This window comes from Anas platyrhynchos, chromosome 5 (genome assembly GCF_047663525.1).
Source record: "Anas platyrhynchos isolate ZD024472 breed Pekin duck chromosome 5, IASCAAS_PekinDuck_T2T, whole genome shotgun sequence".
Lineage (NCBI taxonomy): Eukaryota > Metazoa > Chordata > Aves > Anseriformes > Anatidae > Anas > Anas platyrhynchos.
The window spans coordinates 10,952,285-10,971,086 of NC_092591.1; the positions used below are offsets into that span (position 1 = coordinate 10,952,285).

The following is an 18,802-nucleotide window of genomic DNA, read 5'->3' on the forward strand; positions in this document are numbered from 1 at the left end:
CCCTCAGTTTGGAAAGGGCTGATATTCTACCTTCTCTTCCCCTTTGTTGCTCTGATGAGGTTCTTCTAATGGGCTGTATCTGATGGGCTGTATCTCCTCAGTCTGGTTCTGCATCCCACAGGGTGCCCGTGATGCAGGGACAGGTCTCAGGCATATTTTGTCTCCCATCTCTGTAGGATCATACCACAGTATAAAAGCCACTCTTAAACCTTTTTCTTTCCTCCTCCCTCTTTTTTTTTTTTTTTCTTTTTTACTGTTTCATTCAAAAAGCCAAGAAAGAACTGACTACAGAAGGAAAAAGGGATAAACAACCCTCCTATAAATTTAAAAAACAGGACTATTACTTAGGGAGGGGGCACAAGATATGACTCAGAAAGGGGCTGCTGACAGGAGCCCGGCTGCCCAACATGTTGTCCCGAGAGCAGCAGGGATGCTAATCTCACCCCCCAGATATCCCTGCTCCCTGATGAAGGTGGTGATTAAGGGCTTCATTTTCAGCAGCCCTACACAAATAGGCTCCCAGCCACTTGTCTGAGAGCAGAAAATGGACAACTGATGGCACCACGTCACAGGGGCTGGTTTCCCACACAGATGTGTGTGCAGCTAACATCTCGGCAGTGATTTCAGGGTTTGGGGGATGCCCTTGTCGCTTCGAAAGTGAAGTGAGACTTTACAAAGACCCAGTTTGCATCAAGGCAGGATGCTGGGATGGGCTGTGTCTTTTTCTAGGGCAGTTTGTGAGCTTGGTGTCTCCAAGGAGTATTTTTCCATATCCCCATGACCTTTACCCTTCCACAGGCTCCAGTAGAAGCTATTTATGGGTTATTTTTCTTCCTTTTTCCTTCCTTTTATGCTCTTTAGAGAATGTCCTAACTAGAAACGTTTTCTGGATAAAAGTATAAGATGAATGTGAACTGAGAAGCTACAACACAAGCTTCCCTGTGCTGATTTGCATTGAGGCTTGTCTCAAAAAAAAAAAAAAAAATCAGAAAAGGGCAGCTCCATCTTCCCAATGGATGGAAATGCCTTCCCTGTCCCTGTTCTGCAAAATGGGAAGTGAGGAGGCACATCCTCACATGCGGGGGCAAGGATGGGAGAGGGATGGGAAGGGAACATCACGGGAAGGGATTTAATGCTCTGACTCACTGTCAGTATCTTTGGAGGCAGCGTTTTGCTCAGACAGGAGTGCACAAACACAGTGGCTTTTCTCTGCAAGCCCTGCAAGTGCTGAGGCACCGAGCTGCTTCTCTAGACGTGTGAATGCTGATTCAGGTCATGGTCACAGATGTGGGTCCTAGGTGAGCTCTGTTGGTAAAATGTTAAGTAAAATGATTTTATCCCATTTCTATCCAATTTTATCCATGTATATAACTGTTTCTTCCTTCAGAACCTGTTCTAAAGCCATTTCATACTTTTATTTATTTCATTTTTTCAAACCATTCCACCATGTATGTGATACGTTTGCTCTTGTTTCATCCAGCCTGACTAACCTGGCTTCCTTGAGGATCCTTGCTACTGGAAACATGATTTCACGTGCTCCAGTGGAGATCATTTGTTCTTCTTCTTCATCCTCTCATCCCAGTGCATTTGCTGGCTCTAAAACAACAACATTTTGGACTTTTAGTTTAGGTATGATTTCTATTGCATTGTATTTATTCACTACCCAGCTTGCCTTCTCCATTATCTGCAGTGCCAATTTCTCACTCAGGCAAAGCGTTTGCTTGGGTTTTGGGAAACACATCAGTTACCTTTAATCTCTACCACGCTCTCACCACATAACAGAACTGCTCTGTCCTTATTCTCCTTTCATTTATGTAACCGACCAACCTCTGCATTATTATTTCCTGTGCAAGGTTTAACTCAGCCCGATTCTTGGCAGTTCTTATTGGTTTCTGAGCCATGATATTCAGGAATATCATCACCAGCTGCACTTATTTTCCAGGCTGTTCCTGGGGCAGTAAAGCCGCCCATAGTGATATGACTCTTCCAGCACGTCTCTGCCCGGTGTCATTGCAGCAATATTTGTCCACGACCAGATCAGAGAGCTGATGGCCCCGATGCTCTTCCAGTAGACAATTGTTCATCCAAAATAATCTGACTCAACTGGTTTTCACTCAGTTTTCATATTCTTCCAACTTATTTCTCTGTCGTCTGTCACAGTGTGCACAGAAGATGTGCCTTCATCTCCCATAGCTTCTCTGTGGCTTCTTTGGTACACTGCCTTCCTTCAGTGCCCCTGTTGCAGTCAGAGCCACCATTTCTCCACAATCCTCAAGCAGGGAATCTTACCTCTGTGTTTAACATTTCTGTCAAGAGATGTCTTGCACACAAAGCATCTGATTTGTTTCTGTTGCAGAGTGCAGGAGAGACCATGCTGCGATTCCGTGATTCACTGGCCCTAGCCCTCTGGAGAAAGTGCAACTGCTGTGGTGGGCCTGCAGCTTCTCACACACCTCCCTGAGCTTTCCTGGTGGAAGTTCCCAAACCTGAGCCACAGCAACAGGTAGAATCCAAAGCCCGTATCACCCGCTTCCCTTCACCACAGCTGCAGCGTTCACAGCACCCTCATCAAAATGTGCCATCTCTCAGGCACAACCATTGCTGGCACAGCAATCATAATGCCCCATACCCCAAATTTCCTCAAGTGAGGCTTGCTTTAGTGATCCTCAAAAACAGCTGGGAGGAAGCAGGGGGAGGTGTAAAGAAGGTTGTGCCAGGACAAGTATATGTCCTGAGTGGTATCTGAGCCTAAGCTGCAGCTTGTCAGACATGCAAGCTCACAGGCTGAGGCCAGCTCTGGGGTTTTCTGACACTAAACAACTCCATTTTCCACTATCTTTTTTTTTTTCAGAAAGATTGATGGTTTTTATGGTAACTGTCAATAAGCTTCAATAAACTTCTTTCTGGTTCATTGGAAATGCCCCAGCGATTTCTTCATGACACTATTAGAAGTGTTTTATTTTCCATTTCTGGGTAAGCGAGGAAAAAATGTGACTCACCCAACTCAGTTTTCAGGTTTGGTATGACACAGTTAATTGCTGACACTCTTTGTGATACTCGGTAATTTCAGCCTAGCGTGCTGGAGACATTGCTCTCCAGCAGCTCTAAAAAGATGGATGTAATAGAAAGACTGATCTGTTCTCAGCTAGATCAGGGTGAAAACTTGGTGACAAAACAAAACTTTAAATGTGCTGCTTCATGTAACTCTCCTAGCAGCCATCTGTTTATTGTGTGGAAAAACATCTGTAAGATTTCTTAAGGGCTTGTCCATCGTTTTGGGAGCATTTCTCTTTATTTTCTTGCTGATTGAGGACCTCACTCTCTCACCTCTCAGCCTCATGTAGCTGGAGACTTGGCACAGGTGCTTCTGTAGTAGTTGCACAAGACAAAATTGTCTGAGTAGCCTCAGGCACGGCGAGGTAGGTGACTGCAGATGCCTCCGCCGCCTGCTATTAATTGGCACACCTGTTGCACAGACCTGTTGGTACCACGGGATGTAAGAGTAAAAGATGAAATCATGGTAATTGCAATCCTCCTTCAAGCTATCATTTAATTTACATTTTAATTAATTTTATAAGTCTTGTAGTTGCAAAATATTGAAGCAATTAAAGGCATGAAGGAAGGAACATGGTGTCAATTCAGGACAGGGAGTCGAAGAGGAGAATTTGGTTTGAGACAAAGTTCATGCAAACAAAAATGCTTCACAATTTCTAGTCCAACCTATGTGACATTTTTAACCTCTTTGGAAACTTGAATAAAGTAAGACATAGCCTTAGAGTCTAAGACATTTTGAGAGATAACAATTTTACTTAGTTTTCAGATGGGAAGACCAAAGCAGCGTTTGGAAACATCATTTCCCAAGCTCCTGTAGGAAGTCTGCATGGGAGCTGGGAATGAAGCCCTGACCTTTTGAGCCATCCAGGTAAGTATCTTTCGTACAAGAGCATCCTTCCTACCAGCCCTCAAAAAGTAATTACAAAAGACTTGTGTGCTTCTGTGAGCGGGGTGGTGCCTTCCTTACACAGATCTCATCATCTGGCCTTTGGCTACCCAGCCATTTGGGGCACTCAGAAAATGGCTGTTACTAAAGAGAGTGTTGCTAAGTTTTGTGATTTTCACATTTGCGTTTTTTTTTGTTGTCACTGTTTGTTTTGTTTTAAAAACCCCGCTCCCAGATGCAGAAGCTTCCCTTCTGTTTAAATAAAAGTTTCCAGTTGTCACAGCTGTATAAAACATCAAGCACCACTCCTCGCAGCACGGAAACCAGAACATTACATCTCAAAGAACCTAAATGTATTTTTGAGTCACATCGATTGTATCGCACCTCTGCTTTTTTTAAGCCACTTCCACAATTCTGTAGGACAGATTTAAGCCTTTTGGTGATGTTGTACATCACATGGGAGTGAGCCTGAAGGTGCGGAGCCACTCTGAGCAGCGGAGGCTGTGCCAAAGCGCTTTGTCTGCAAGGAGTAGCTGTGGCCAAGGAGGGGGAACAGCAATGTCAACTCCTCTTTGGATGGTGCATCAGTGCACAGTGCCAAGCTGAGGGAGGAAGGGAGCTGGGTTTGCTGTCCTAGGAAATGCAAGTCTCTGAGATTCGCCCCTGGGTGGGTCAATCACACAGCAGCAGCTAGCACAGTGCTGCAGACTGGTGACAGGTCTCTGCCACCAGCAGGCGTCGGGTTCAATCCGTGCTGAGGTGACATGATTTATGGGCTTTCCACAGGCAGCTGTCTGCTCCTACGCTAAATTCCCATAAAACCTGTAGGGAATGACATGGGGCGGAGAGCTCTCTAGTTCTGGTCTGGGTCTGGGCAGCTGTACCTAAAGAGCGCAGGGATGGCACTCAGCCTGGCTTGGAGGTGATGAAAGTGATGGAGGGGATGAAGAAAGGCACTCCTTGCATAGATCTGATCTCAGGGTGACAAAAAGTGGCTCTTGACTTTTACGTGGTTCAGATAGGAAGAAGGGCCCCTTGAAGGTTTGTCTGCCTTGAGGCTGGGCTTCCACAAGAGAGGCACCAGGGCGGACTGGGCTGGTCGGGATGGCCAGGAGCCACATGAGCATCCACCCGCAGAGCCTGCAAGGGCACTTCTATTATCAGCACATGCACTTGGGGCATGGTTGGCTGCCCTGTGCTGCAGTGCTGCAGGCTTGCTGAGCACAGCACCAAGCCCACGGGGGAGGCTGGATGCTCATGCTGTCACTGGGGACATTGCAGAGCTATTGCTGTAGGAGCTAGCCCACTTTTTCTGTTTTTTTCCTGACTGCATTGTAACAGTGGGGAATGTGTCTCTGTGCTTCCCTGCTGCTCCTTGTCCCAGGCAGGGCTGAGGCCACACTTGAGTGGCTTCACTGCCATTTGCTCTTGGCCTCCTCCCAGGGATGCTCTCTGTCTGCATGGCCATTGCCTGGACCAGGCTGCCCTTGCTGCTGCAGCCCTCCCATTAATCAACATCTTCACCCTATTATAACCAGAGGGATGTGGGGTCCCGGGTTGGGAAGGGGCCATCCTTCACCTCTGCCATGAAGCATTTCCTTCACACCACGGCGACGCAGAAAGCCATTCACAACACGTGTCTGAGAGGGATGGGACGAGGCACAAACTTCCTGCAGGGTGTCAGGTTGTGTCCCACAGCTGGCTGCGTGCTGGAAAACCGGGGCTGTGCCACCCGTGGCAGCACCCGGGGACATGTTCGTGGCACCGGCAGTGGGGGGACAGCGGGGAGCAGCCGGAGAGACGTCTGCCTTTGTTCGGGAGGGAGGAGGCCGGGTGGAAAAAAGCGAGAGGTGGGATGAAAACCGAGCAGGAGAGCAAGGTCCGTGGGCCAAGTGTGCCGCAGCTGCCAATGTCATCAACTCCAGGCCCGCGATGCGGCGGGAGCCACCCTTTCCAAACACGGCAGAGGACATTGGATGCTCTCCCAGAAACAGCGCTGCAAACCCACCCAGAAAGCTCCCAGCACAGGCAAAGAGAAATATTATTCTCCCATTAAAAAAAAAAGAAAAGCCTGATAAGATATCCAGAAAGTGTCTCCTCTTGGTGACCGCTCTAAGGAAGGAAACTGGGGCTGGACCAAATGCATGTCCCGAGCTCCAGACACTGTTATACTGAGACATAGACACTATTTGAGCAAGCACTGATGCTTGCTCAAATCTGACACTGCACATCATGAAAATCAGGGAGCAGTGTAGTGAGGATTAATAAATGTTCTTTTCATGTTGAGACTATACTTCTGCTCTCCATAGGTTGAGTGATGAAAGAGAGCAGCTGTGTCAATAGCCCATTATGGGTGGGGGAAAAAAGAGTTGTTTGCAGACATGTAAACTCAGACAGAGGGTTTAAAGGCTTTGTTTGAAGTTGTGTGTGGCTCCAGCATCAAAGCAGCAGGAGGGGCTGCAGGTGTGCTGAGAGCATCCCCTGACCACGGTGGGGCACACAAAATACTCCAAGCAGCAGAAGTGGCCCAAGAGGCAAGAACAAAGTGCAAGCAAGGATCAGAGCTCAGGTGCCACCAAAGATTTCCTATCTAGGACTTGCTCTGGAATACAAAATTTGATGATTTATCCTGCTGATAAAGTGCTGAAGAGGTGCAGAACAGGGCAGATGTCACTGAAGGAGGAAAGGCAAATGTGTTGGGAAAGTTCAACCAAGAGGATTTTGCTTGTGCTGGCCAGAAGGTGCTGGGCCATGTGTACCATGCAGCCGCTGCCTGATCCTACATGGACTGCAACCTGCAGAAGGGACCTCAGGCTGCTGACACCTGTCCTGTGCTGGGGAGATGTCTGGTGGAGGAGCAGCCTTCAGCAGGGGCTCCTGCAGGGAGCTGGGCAGTGTCTCTGGGTGGCCGAGCTCACACTGGGGCCCCACTGCTTCTCCATTCACCCATTTTTCACCTTGAACACTTACCTTTGCTGTAGCACTTCCTTGCTTATTAACTCCTCCTGCAACCCCATGTGAATAAGAATTGCTTACCCGAGAGTTCATGTTATTTACCCACTGCTTGTCTTGGCAGACAAAGCCTCAGACACACTTGCGTAGGTAAAACTCTGGAGCTGCACATTTTAGGTACATTGCCAACTGACGTAGAAAGTTTTATTTAGAGAGTTAGAGATGTCAAATTGAAAATGGCATCCCTCTGTCATCTAAATGAATGTGTGTTTTTTTCATGTAATGCCCAAGGTGATTATTTTCGGTTGTTTTGGAAACCTCTCAGGACCCCTGAAGTCACAGGTGTTGCACATAGTTTTCTCTGTATCTTGTGTGGTGTGCCCATTTCCCTTCATTCTAAACATCCACCTGAAGACATTTCTCTAGAAGTGTCTTTGTTCTGTCAACTACAATGGGAATCTCTCAGTGCATGCAAACTTTTGAAGTTCATGTAGCCAAAAATGCTCAGCAGCTTGGGTCCGTCTACATGCTGCACCGCAGGGGCACCTGCCTGCCTGGGTGCTTGCCCTCTCTGGGCTCTTCTTTACGGGCTTCCAAGGGATTTCTGGACATCTGAACCACTGGTTTTACCAAATTCACTAAAGGGAAGTTGGCTGCTTCACTCCATGTGTGTTTAGGGGTTGTTTCTCTTGGGAAATCATTGGGTTTGGAGATAAGAGGACTCAATGTCTCCATCAGCTTATTTCTGTCCCTCCCCAGGAAGCTGCTGAAGGCACACTTCTCCCCAGCTCATTATTTCCAGCTTTCCATGCACATCCCATCAGTTACTTCTGAAATTTTATTTTATTTTTTCTGTGTGTGTGTTTTTTTTTTTCTTGTATTTTTGTCCTGCAACCAGCACGATTTCATGCAGCTCCTTGGAGGTGCTGAGCTATTTTTCTGGTAGCTCAGTTGCTCCAGCAGCTAAGTCGGGCTGGGAGAAAGGCAGGATCCCTTCAGAGCAGAATGGCAGAAAGGAAGATTGTCTAAGATGGCACTTGATTAGCGGCATCCTTCATGTCCTACCCTCTGCATTTGATGTGGGCAATCAGGAGAGGGTGTTGCCAAGGCTACAAGATCTTGTCAGTCTGCCTTCCAGGTCCTCTGTGGCTTCCCTCTTCCTTCTTCCATCCTTAATTGTGCCCAGACTTTCTGTTTAAATACCATCTGCTTCAGCTGCAATTTGCACAAGTGTCCCGAAGGGCTTTGCTCTTGATTCTCTGTAATCTGCCCTTTGTATGCTAACCTTCCACGAGACGGTCTTGTCACACAGAAAATACACTTGTCTTTGAAGAATGATAAAACAGGGATGTGAAGGAACACAGGACAAGCAGGTCAAATCCGAGCCTGGTGCTGTCTGAGCCAGATTCTGCCACAGATAATTCCCCAAGTCAACCTGAGATCACAGCAGTAAAACAAGGCGTTGTCATAACCAGGGGAAGGGTTAATGGAAGATCCTGTCTGCAGCGAACTCTCTGCTGCATATTCTTGCTCATATTTTGCAAGCAAAATACTTATTGGTGTCAGCGGGGGGTTCAGGCGGGGAGCAATGACTTTGCCATGGTGATCCACATCACTGATGCGAATTAAACCAGGTTTAAAACTGGCTGGGTTTTGAAGGTTAGACCTCAACCAAGCAGGCTGATCCCAACTCCATTTTCCAAACCAGCTCAAAAGCAGGATTAGTCCCTTCCCAACAGATTCACAGCAAGGCATTTTTCACAGTGTCTGACCAACAAATGTGCACTTCTTGGAGTATTACAAGAGGAATACATATAATCAGAATTGATAGAATTTATTAATATAACTGGCTTCCTCATTTTCACTGTTTCACATTCTTCTTACACCATTTTTCACAAAGTGTTGCTGCCAGCATCACCTTGGACATGCCCATTGGCATTGTGCTGCAGGCTGTGCTGCTAGCACTACCTGCTAGGGCGGCTGCTGCCTGGTGCTTCCCGTTACACTTTCCCCTTTCCCACTTCTGTTTAGTTTGTGGTCTTTCGCTGTTTGGGCTGAAATGCAATATTAAGAACATTCTGACTGAGCCAGGTAACTCGATATTTACTGTATGTGTGAACTTGTTAACCTAAAGCAGCGGTTTCTGAGAATAAAGCAGAGAAAAAAAGCATTTTGTTTCACCCATTTTAAGAAATGCTTAAAGGAATGACTTGAAATTTGATGAGCGTGTTGTACGAAGGATGCCTTTCCTGTGAAAATTCCCCTAAACGGAGCTAAATGTGTGAACCTTCAAAAAAAAAAAAAATAAATCACAGTTTTCAGAGGAAGGAGTTGCAGGATTTCACAGCTGAGTTCCCCCAGAGGCTCTCCCTTCCACGAGCTCTGTGCACTGCAGGGAAGACAACCCCGGAGCTGTCAAAGCATTGTGCTCACATCTCCCCACAGCCTGCACATCACCAGAGCTCAGGGACGAGCCCGTGTTGGCTGGAGCTTCTCAAAAAAAACCCAACACCAGCAGATGTTTTCTCCAAGCCTGGCCAGCAAGGAGCTTTCCTTTCTGATTTTCTGTCTTTCATGGCTTTGTCTCCTGCATCCCAAGCAGTGTGTTTTGAGGCAAGGCGAGGCAGGGTGGTTTTGGAAATGTTGGAGCTGTTTCTCCCAGGGTTTCTCTTCTGAGACCTCGTTCCCCAGTGTGATCCAGCCCTGCAGGGCCTCGCCTGCCTCCTGGGCCTGCCCAGCAGTGGTCCCAGGGGTCAGGGCAGGAGGAGACCCCAGTGAAGGAGCACATCTCCCCTTGTTTCTGGCTGTCACCTCCACTTGCTCCTGATGTCTCCATATGTTCAGCCAGCTCCCTAATTTATGAGGTGCCTTCACTCCCGTGTGCTCAGGGATTTTTCTCTCAGCTAAGCGGGAGATGGGAGGAGAGTGAGAAGGAGAAAAGACAGACAGGAGACACTGTGAGGAGGAGCAGTAAGGGGCAGGGGACATCTCTGTCCCAGCCACCTTCAGGGCTGAGGAAGAGGGCATGGGAGTTGTGCAGGACTTCAAGTCCTCACCCTTTGGGTTGGGACTGTAGTTTTTGCTGTTTCAGCAGGCCTGGAAGCAGGACACCCTGTCCGAGCACAACTGGGTCGCTCTCCTTGCTCCCACCTGGCATCCAGGCCTGTGTCTGCCTCCATGTGTGGAGGAGGAAACATTTCAAAAGACATTTACAGCTGTGCCTGGCTCTGGGGCAACTAAAAGGGTCACAGACACGGGGCAAGTGCTGGCACGGACCCCTTTTCCTGGGGGACCAGCAAGTCTTCCCAGGGGGGCTGACACCGCAGCCCCCTCTGCATGCGGCCCGAGGGGACTGAAAGCAAACAGTGCTGAACCCAAGCTTAATGTGGAAAAGATGAGAGGAAGGAGGTTTGCTCTGCACACCCAGAGCAAAGGGATTTCTGCCCTGGCCGTTTCTGCTGGGTGTGCTGAAAGGTCAGCAATATCTGAGGCCCGCCAGCCAATAGCTATTTTTGGCTCCTATTTTGCAAACACCACATCAGAAACAAAGAGTTATTTTTGTCCATCAGGATTTCTCTGATAACTTCGCTCGGTACAATGTTAAATAATCAAACCCTGCAGGAATAACAGCCCTGTACTATAATCCCCTATTATCAGATACATAGAGGCACACAAGGGTGTGTGTGTGGAGGGGAGAGCTCAAATCTCCCAGCAAATACAAAGGAATATTTATATTATTCATAACATCTGAGTCCACATATTGCAGTGATTTGGAGTATTGCGTAGGTGTGCATAGAGGTGTGGATTTTTTAAACAAGGGGTACTTGTCCCAACAGGAGAAAATAGTAATAGCTATTGTCCTCGCTGCTTTTTAGCAATACCGGTGTGGAACGGGGCTGGTGTGATAAGGAGCAGCTGAGGCGCCTGCAGAGCCCGACTCCTACACATACACTGTCACACGGCTTCCTCCACATCTGTGCTGCGGAAACACCTCCTTTGCCCATGAAAAGCCTGGTGGAAGTGGAGCGTATTGATTTGTGAGTCACTGGGAGCGCTGCTGGAGCAACCACAACGCAGAGAAAGCCCCAGCTCCTGGCTTTCTGTGGTTCATATCACACAGGACATGCTTGGTCTTTTGCCAAGCACTGTATGGACTCAGGAAAGACAGCACTTGCCCCCCAAACTGAAAATGTCCCTAGAGAAGACATATAAAAGTAAGAGAAAGGGAGTTTTATAATATGTAATCCATGGCTGGAGGGGTTAAGCACGGAGACCTCACGGACCATCTGCTCTGCACCTACCACAAACAGCATTTTTTTTTTTTTTAATTCTATTTAGATGTCAAAGAAACCCTTGTATTTCCAACGTGGTCTTCATGGCAGGTGATCACCACGTGGAAAAACCTGGCACAGGGATCTTCACCTTTGCCAGGGGCATTTGACCAAGCTTCCTGCCTCGGGGGCAATAGCTCTGTGAAGCTCCAGGGAGCAGTTAGGCTGCCACACCAAGCAGTCACTGGTCTGAGAAAGGAAGAGAGCTGCAGCTTGAACCATCTCCTTCCTCTGGGTGTCCTGCTGTGTAACCTGGGCTTCCCCACACGTACCAGGCTGGATGAAATGAGGAATGCTGCCCCAACACTAAGTCCTCCTGGGTGCTTTCTAGGGACCTGAGTGCCTCCTTTGGAGAGTCTTCTGGTCTGCAAGATGCACAGGAATCTGGCCTGGAGCCCAGGTCCTTGTGGGGGTTTAGCCCTGAGGCTGACTCACCATCAGAAAGTAGGCTTGATACGGTGAGGGAATGGGGACTTCCAAGGCAGTGTCACTGACTTATGGTTTATTACTTACCAGATCATGTTCTCTCACATTTCCAGCACCTGGAGTTGTGAGACTACCAGCGAATCTCAATTTGGGGATTTTCTAATGGATGTTCAGAGCCAATTGTGCTGCAAAGAAATGATTGAAAATGCAGTACCTCTCCTCTCCCCTGCTGCAAAGGGCAATCAGGGAGCCCAGATCTACTTGTTTTGAACCTTCCAATTTAAAGCCAATTACAGGATTTCTGAACACCTGCAGCCCAGAGGTCCCTGTGCCTGGACCACCCAGCTTTGCAGATATCTGAATAGATACATGTGTCTTCAATTTCTAATGCATTTTGCAAAAGCTGTTTCAATTTCTTTAAACAGGCACTTGGTACCTTGAACGTTCACATTCCTAAGCATTGCGCTCTCCTGGAGCATTCATGTGCTTTTTGTGTGCTTGATGGAGAGGCTGCTGTCACTCGGTCAGAAGGCAGGTAACATATGCAATTGCATATTTGGGTCACTCATCTTACGGAGCGCTGAACAGACTTCCTAAATGATGCCTCAGTCCTTTGTTCAAATTTCAAAATGAATATCACAGACAGGTCTGCATTCTCTGGCTCAGAAAGACTTTCAAGCACAATGAATCAAAAAGGGGATGATTTTTGGAGCACTTGTATGGGAAATTTATGGGTTTGCTTCTTTCCAAGATGAAAAACCTGATGTAGGCTATAAATTTACTTAGAGGTCTGCCTTTAAAACTCAGCTTGTGACTTCTGGTGGGAAACAGAGGATGGGTAGGTATAAATCAACCTGCACTAAATGGGATGGCTCAGACTTCATAAAGAAAAAACAGGTACAGAGGACATGCACTTTGTTGTGGAGGTCAGCAGAGCTCAAACCAAGCGTTAAACCAAGCTCGAACTCTGCCATGAGTTTGGTGGCATTTTTTTGCCAGTTGATCTGGCACAAGTAAAGACCAAAGCCAGAAGCCAGCTCACAGCAAGGATGTGGGCTAAAAAATCCTGCTCAGGCATTCCTATACCTTACCACCTGTGCCAAGAAAGACAGAGATGTTCTCCTAGTACAGCCAAGAGGAAAGAGAAAAGTAAGTTGGTTTGGGGCAGCACAAGGAGCTGTGGGATGTGTCCTTCAAAGCCCTGGGGTACGGTGTATCAGTGATGCTCAGTGTGGGCTCTTGGAGCAGCTCTGCTTGGCCATCCCATGGGCTCACCCCCAGCCATGGCTGACCCCGAAAACAGCCTGGTGGTCATCCAGCATAGCTGATGTGGCAGCAAATCCCAAACTGCTCTGCTGGGACAGAGAGCAATAAAGTTAAACTGCAGTGGTGAACCGAACCCATGTTTAATCCTGATTAGTTTACATTGAACCATGGCTGCTGACAGGTTATTTAGGTAAAAAAAGCAAGAGCTCATTATGTCCCTCATTCTGCTGCCTACTCCCTATGGGTGGAGTTTCACTGAAATCAGCTGGAGCCCTTCCACATACAGCAAACGGCAGGATTAGCAGTGATGTTTTGCAAATATCCCTCTTACTCAAATAACCTATTAACTAAAATGCTCCATTGAGCTGCAATCACAAGTAGGGTTGTTTCAGTTTGTAGTTTCTATGGTGAGTTGTGTGTTTCTGGAAGCAGGGCTAGGTATTTTTTTTCCTCCACTTGGAAACATTGTGTTGAAGAAAGAGGAGGTTGTTAAAGGATTTGAAACACGTTCTTCTGCAAAATGTTTCCCTTTTGAATGTTTGGTAATACAACTTCATTTGCATGATGCTACAAGCTGTGGGCTAAATCGCTTGGCTGGATGATTGTTTAGCAAGATACAGAGATGCCACAAAATTAGATGCACGTTCAGTAAACAACCGAGCAGTGCCCAAGTTTGCAGCTCCAGTGAAGCATCACAGATGGAGATGCTTGTGGCGCCACACAGCGTGCTGGGCAGTGCTGGGGCAAATCCCACCATTACAGCACAGGATGTGGAGCTAGTTAGCCCTGCCAAAAAGCGTTTTTTTCTGTCCCTCTGCTCCGTAATCTGGGGACGGCTCAGAGCAGCCCACAGCTCCTCAGCCCAGCTCCCTCTGGGCTGTTCGCATCCAGCAGAGGCAGCTGCATCCTGGAGAGGGGAGCTGGGTGTGTAGCAGCAATTGGGCAACTGCTGATAGGAATGTGGAATATTTGAACTATTCCACTTGTCATGTAGAAAGCTCCATGTCAACACCAGAAATGCAGCACAAAAGAAAATGTCAAGAAGGAGAAGAGGCAAGGATATAACAGCAACAGCTTTTGGTAACCACATTCACATTTCCACCCATTAATCTGAAGCTGTAAATTTTAATTCTTGCCAGCCTCACCAGTATGTTCTATGCAAACTGTTGCTGTCTCCAGGAGCTGCAAGTAAAAACACGGGAGTTATACCCATGCTCTTATCTCGTGTATTATGACTCCTGTCCAATTTGCTAAGCATCAGTGATCAGTGTCACATTGTGTAGGCATTAGAAGTATTATTTGGTAGTCTTTTTGATTTTAAGTATTTCTGAAATGCTAGGCATATACATTGCTGCTTTATTTTTGGGGTGGAAAGGGGAAAATTGAGGAGAGTGTCACTGCTGTTAGTCAGTGCCTCAGCAGCACCCCATCGGAGCTGCCCAGCTCAGAGCTGGCACAGCAGCTCGTGGTGTAGCACACATGCTTTTCTTGCAGGTGAGTTTACATCTTGTGTGCATGGCAGCCACGTGCCTTCATTGCCAGACATGGCCCATGGGGAATTCAGAAGCTTCCTACTCGACAAAGCCCCACTGATGAGACAGATCGTGAATCACACAGGATTCATGTATGGCTGTGGGTGTTGGATGTAAAAACGCAGAGCACTTAACTGAGGGAAGGTAGAGGGTCTCAGAAGAGCAAAGATGGAGTGGTTGAAAATTTGGGACTGAACATAAAATCTCCATGAACATAAAATCTCATCCACTTCAGCTCGGGTGGATGAATCGGTTACACTGAAGTTTGTGGTGAAACCAGAACCAGAAGAGCAGTCTTGGGACTCCTACAACCCAGCAAGCATCACACTTTCCCCTGGTTAATCCATCTTCCTCTGAATCATTTATGGATGTTTGGAGACTGCTGACAAAGTTCAGAGGCATTAGGCTGGAGAAGAAAGCGCGGAGAGGCGTTGTGTGTGCTGTCAGCCCCCGGCGGTGTGTCCATCTGCTCTCATGCGCTAACGAAGGCCTGCTGCGCTGGGCCTTTCAGGGAGCCCCCACCTTTAAGGCCTTTTGCATTAATCTTTAATACGCTCTTTGTGTGCTTGTCATGTAGGAATGCAAAGACTGAAAATAAGCTTCTCGGCCAATATGGTGCGTATTAGCTGGCTTCTACTTCAGGCTGTGGGACAAATCCACCAGAAGAGCCCAATTTTTGCAAAATTTGCCATTTTGCAAATTTTTTCCAAGCAGGAGAGGGGAACCTGTCAGCACCACGAGGGATCTCATCCTGTGTTTTTTAATCCCTTATTTGTTTGATCTCTCAAGTAAGACGTAGTTCATGAGGGAAGTTCACAGGGGAGGCCCAGCGAAGCTGCTGAGAAATGTGTGCCAGGTGAACAAGGCCACGACCACTCCATGGTTTCAAAAGTAGGCCCCAATAATGGTCTGAATGCCCACATTCAGTGCATGGCCCACATTGAAGCAGGTCCACAGTCAAGGGAATTACATCTATGCACACCTGATCCCAGAGGAAAATGGGGTTGGAAGTTTGTGAGCACAGATGCGCCAGGCCTGACCTAGCAGCACAGACACAGCTGGGGTTATTTTATGCCTTTGTGTTAAAAGTTGAGTATCTGCATTAGCTGTTTTCATACAGTTTCATTAGCTGTTTTCATACATCAGAGATTCCTGCTCTTTCATTTATATTGTATCCAGGGCATCTTGCTCTGAGTTGGTAGTAATACATTACTCAGAGGGGAATGGTATCACCCTAAGAAAATAATAATAATAAGCCCACAAAGAGAAGATCTACCTTGATTACAGGATAATTCAGCACAGAGAGTGCCTTTTTTTTTTTCTTTTTTTTTTTTTCTTTTTTTTTTTCCTGGTAGACCGTAGGAAGACTGGCACACACACATTTTCTGAGTTAGTGCTGGCGTATGCAGTCCTGATAAAACTCAGCTTGTGAATTCTAGTCATGGTCTTAAACTTTATTAAAATGCACTGAAAAGAAAGGTGACACAGTAAAGCAAAATAAATAGTGGTGCCTTGTAAACCCTGAAATATCAACATGAGTATTTGAGTGCAATGCTATTCCAAGTAAATTTGGAGTGGAAATCAGCTCTTACAGTTTCTTCTGAAATCTTTCTCTGGAGGACAGCCGATGGTCACTCTAGGAATGTTTAATACTAGATGTTTGGCATCATATGCTCTGTGTCTTTAAGTCTTTTTTTTTTTTTTTTTTCCTGTGTGTTTAACTTGTGTAAACTACTCAGCAGTGCTACGGTACTCACAAACCTCCCCACTGCTGTGCATTGCCTGTGGCAGATGTTACAGAAAATCTGCTGTCTATGAACACCCTAGGTGGGATCGCGTTACAGTGACAGCCATGATGTGAGTCTTATCCTGCTTTCTGCATCATGCTTCTACTGAAAACTTGCTAGGAACTTACATCCTGTTGTGTTCAATGCATAAAGAAGCACTGTGTGTGGAAATTATCTTGTAAGTAGGAGTAACTCCATGGGCAGGAAGGTTTTGCCAAAATGCATCAGCATCTGGTTCTCATTCTGGGAATCAGTCATTTATCCAGCTTTATGAGGCTGAGACACAAGAGGTCATACAACTTCACTTCAGGCACCAAGTTGGTGGACCAGGTTGATTTATACCTCAAGATGCTCTTCTCTTGGCCACGAGACTTTACGAAGTGATATGAAACACAATTCCCAGAATTAATTAGGTATTGCTTGTTTCTTCTCCCATAACCTGTACACACCCATATGTTAAGACTCTGTAAGATCACATCATGGTGTTTTCCCAAAACTTGTATGTTTTCTGATTAGATATGTGTGCTGGATTTAGCCAAATCCCCACTTAACTGGTGCACTCTGTGTGTCTAGGTCATTTGCACACAACAGTTTTTATTTGGAATAACAAGCACGGATCTTGGCAGTGTTCTGCATGGCAGAAACACTTTATATCTTCATAGAAATGCATGTGAAGTTTTCTGGGAAAAAAAATAAATAAAGAACAAATAAGTTAACTCAACTAAGGTTTTCTTAGCAATGCAAGAGTGTCCTGGATAGGTAACTGCAGAGACCCTGGGCTGTTGCTTTTACATTGCTTTTGGGCAGCTCTTGGACCACTTCAGCTGGATCCTCCAGCCTCAGCCTGGTCTCGGTTTGCAGTGGGGAAGGGAGCAAGGAAACAGCTGGGTTTGTCTCTTGCCAGGGCCAGCTCACTGTGCTGGCAGCCCTGGAGCTTCTCCAGCTGGTGCTGTGTGGGTATTTTGGGTGCAAGGCAACCAGAAGGCAGGCACTGCCCCAGGGGATATGTATGGAGTCACTTGGAGACAAAGACTTGGGTCAGTTACATCAGCAGTCATCATGACTGGAGACAATGTCAGGAGCTGGCCCTGCCCAGGACAGGGGCTGAGCATAAGAGCTGTCACTTGCTGTGCTTGTTCCAATATGTTATGGATCACGTTTATAAAGCAGGGTTTTAAAACACTCTCATTTTGTTTTTCCTTCCCCTTGGTGTTCAAAGGCATCTCTCAGCTGCAGTAGACCCAAAGCCATGCCTCCAAATTTAAGGGATCTCTTATCGGTGGATCTGCAGACATGGTTGGTGACCGTGCATCAAAACCTTGTAGCATTTCAATGACTTCTTTTTCTCAGAATATATATGAAAATTGTGCAGATGATTTCAGCTGGACAGCAGCTTGTGCCAAGCCAGCAAATAATTTTCTAGTCTTGGAACAAGACTGAGCTCTGCCTGTACGAACTAGGCCAAAAAAAAAAAAAAAAAAAAAAAAAAAAAAAAAAAAAAAAGGGAATGGGGGAAAAGACAGTAGGCCCTTTGTCCTCCCTGGAATTTGTTCAAAACCTCAGGGATGAATAAGCCACTTTATTTAACCCAGCCCAGCTATAAATAGGCAGCAGCACCTTAGCCTCTGTGTGAACTGGGGAACTCAGATGTGTCGCCTCAGTTACAACCATCCTTGAGAGGTACAGCTTGAATTTGGGATGTGCTCCCATGCTGAAGGGTCACTGAATGTAACTGGGGCACCAGGTATGGCACAAAGAGAGACCCTGAGCTAAAATGGAGGTGCTGGGGCTGGCAGGGCCTGAGGGCTGGTTTGCTTTTGCTCTTCTTATCTTACTTGTGTTTGCCAGTTGTGTTTTAAGCATTGAGTTGTCATCCCATGACCAGTTTATTTTGTGCTGCCCCCATGTTTTTGTCACAAGACCTGACCAGACTGAAGGGCTAATGCTGGAGGGCACGCGAGGGCTGCCAAGGCTGGGGGAAGGCTGATTTGATGGGACAGGTCCCTCTGCAATTCCTTCCTGCTGGAATCATCACCAGTGAACAATTAGCAGGGGTAATAATTTATTCTCAGGCTTCCAGCAGTGAGGTACCCGGAGCTTTCCCGAGCTCCTGGGTCTGTCTGTCCGTCCAGGCAGCATCCCAGCCTCTGGGGTTTTCGTGGCTGCGTCACCCGCTGAACAGCAATGCGGGGGAGTGCAGCTGTCAGGGGTACAGAGGACACCTGAGTATGTGACAATACCCAACCCACGTTTCATAAATTAAATGACTAATTCATAAAGAGAGTCTGTCACACTCCGGGATTCTTGCTGAAGCGGAATGCTGGCGTGATTGCAAACATCCATTTAACGGCTGGACTCACCGCAGCCATGGGAGCTTTGAACAGATTTCCGTCGGGGAGGGGGTGTGCATGAATCGTCAGGCAGGACGAAAAGATCCTTGTCCTCTGTAGTGTAAAGTCTGGAGGCTGACAGCGTGACCAGGATCGGGATGGTCTGCGTGCCCACCCCCCCGGAGGCGCCCGCTGCTGCCTGGGCTGCACAGAGAGTAGGTTTGCTAAGGCTTGGCAC

At 47.1% G+C, this 18,802-nt stretch overlaps 1 long non-coding RNA gene across 1 annotated transcript; it reads left to right on the forward strand.

The window, feature by feature from the left end:
* The first annotated feature begins 11,608 nt into the window (after window positions 1-11,608).
* On the forward strand, window positions 11,609-15,293 carry LOC110352927 (uncharacterized). The gene is made up of 2 exons (XR_002402712.4): window positions 11,609-12,184; window positions 14,410-15,293. It is a non-coding gene; the product is annotated as an uncharacterized lncRNA (long non-coding RNA).
* The last annotated feature ends 3,509 nt before the right edge of the window (window positions 15,294-18,802 follow it).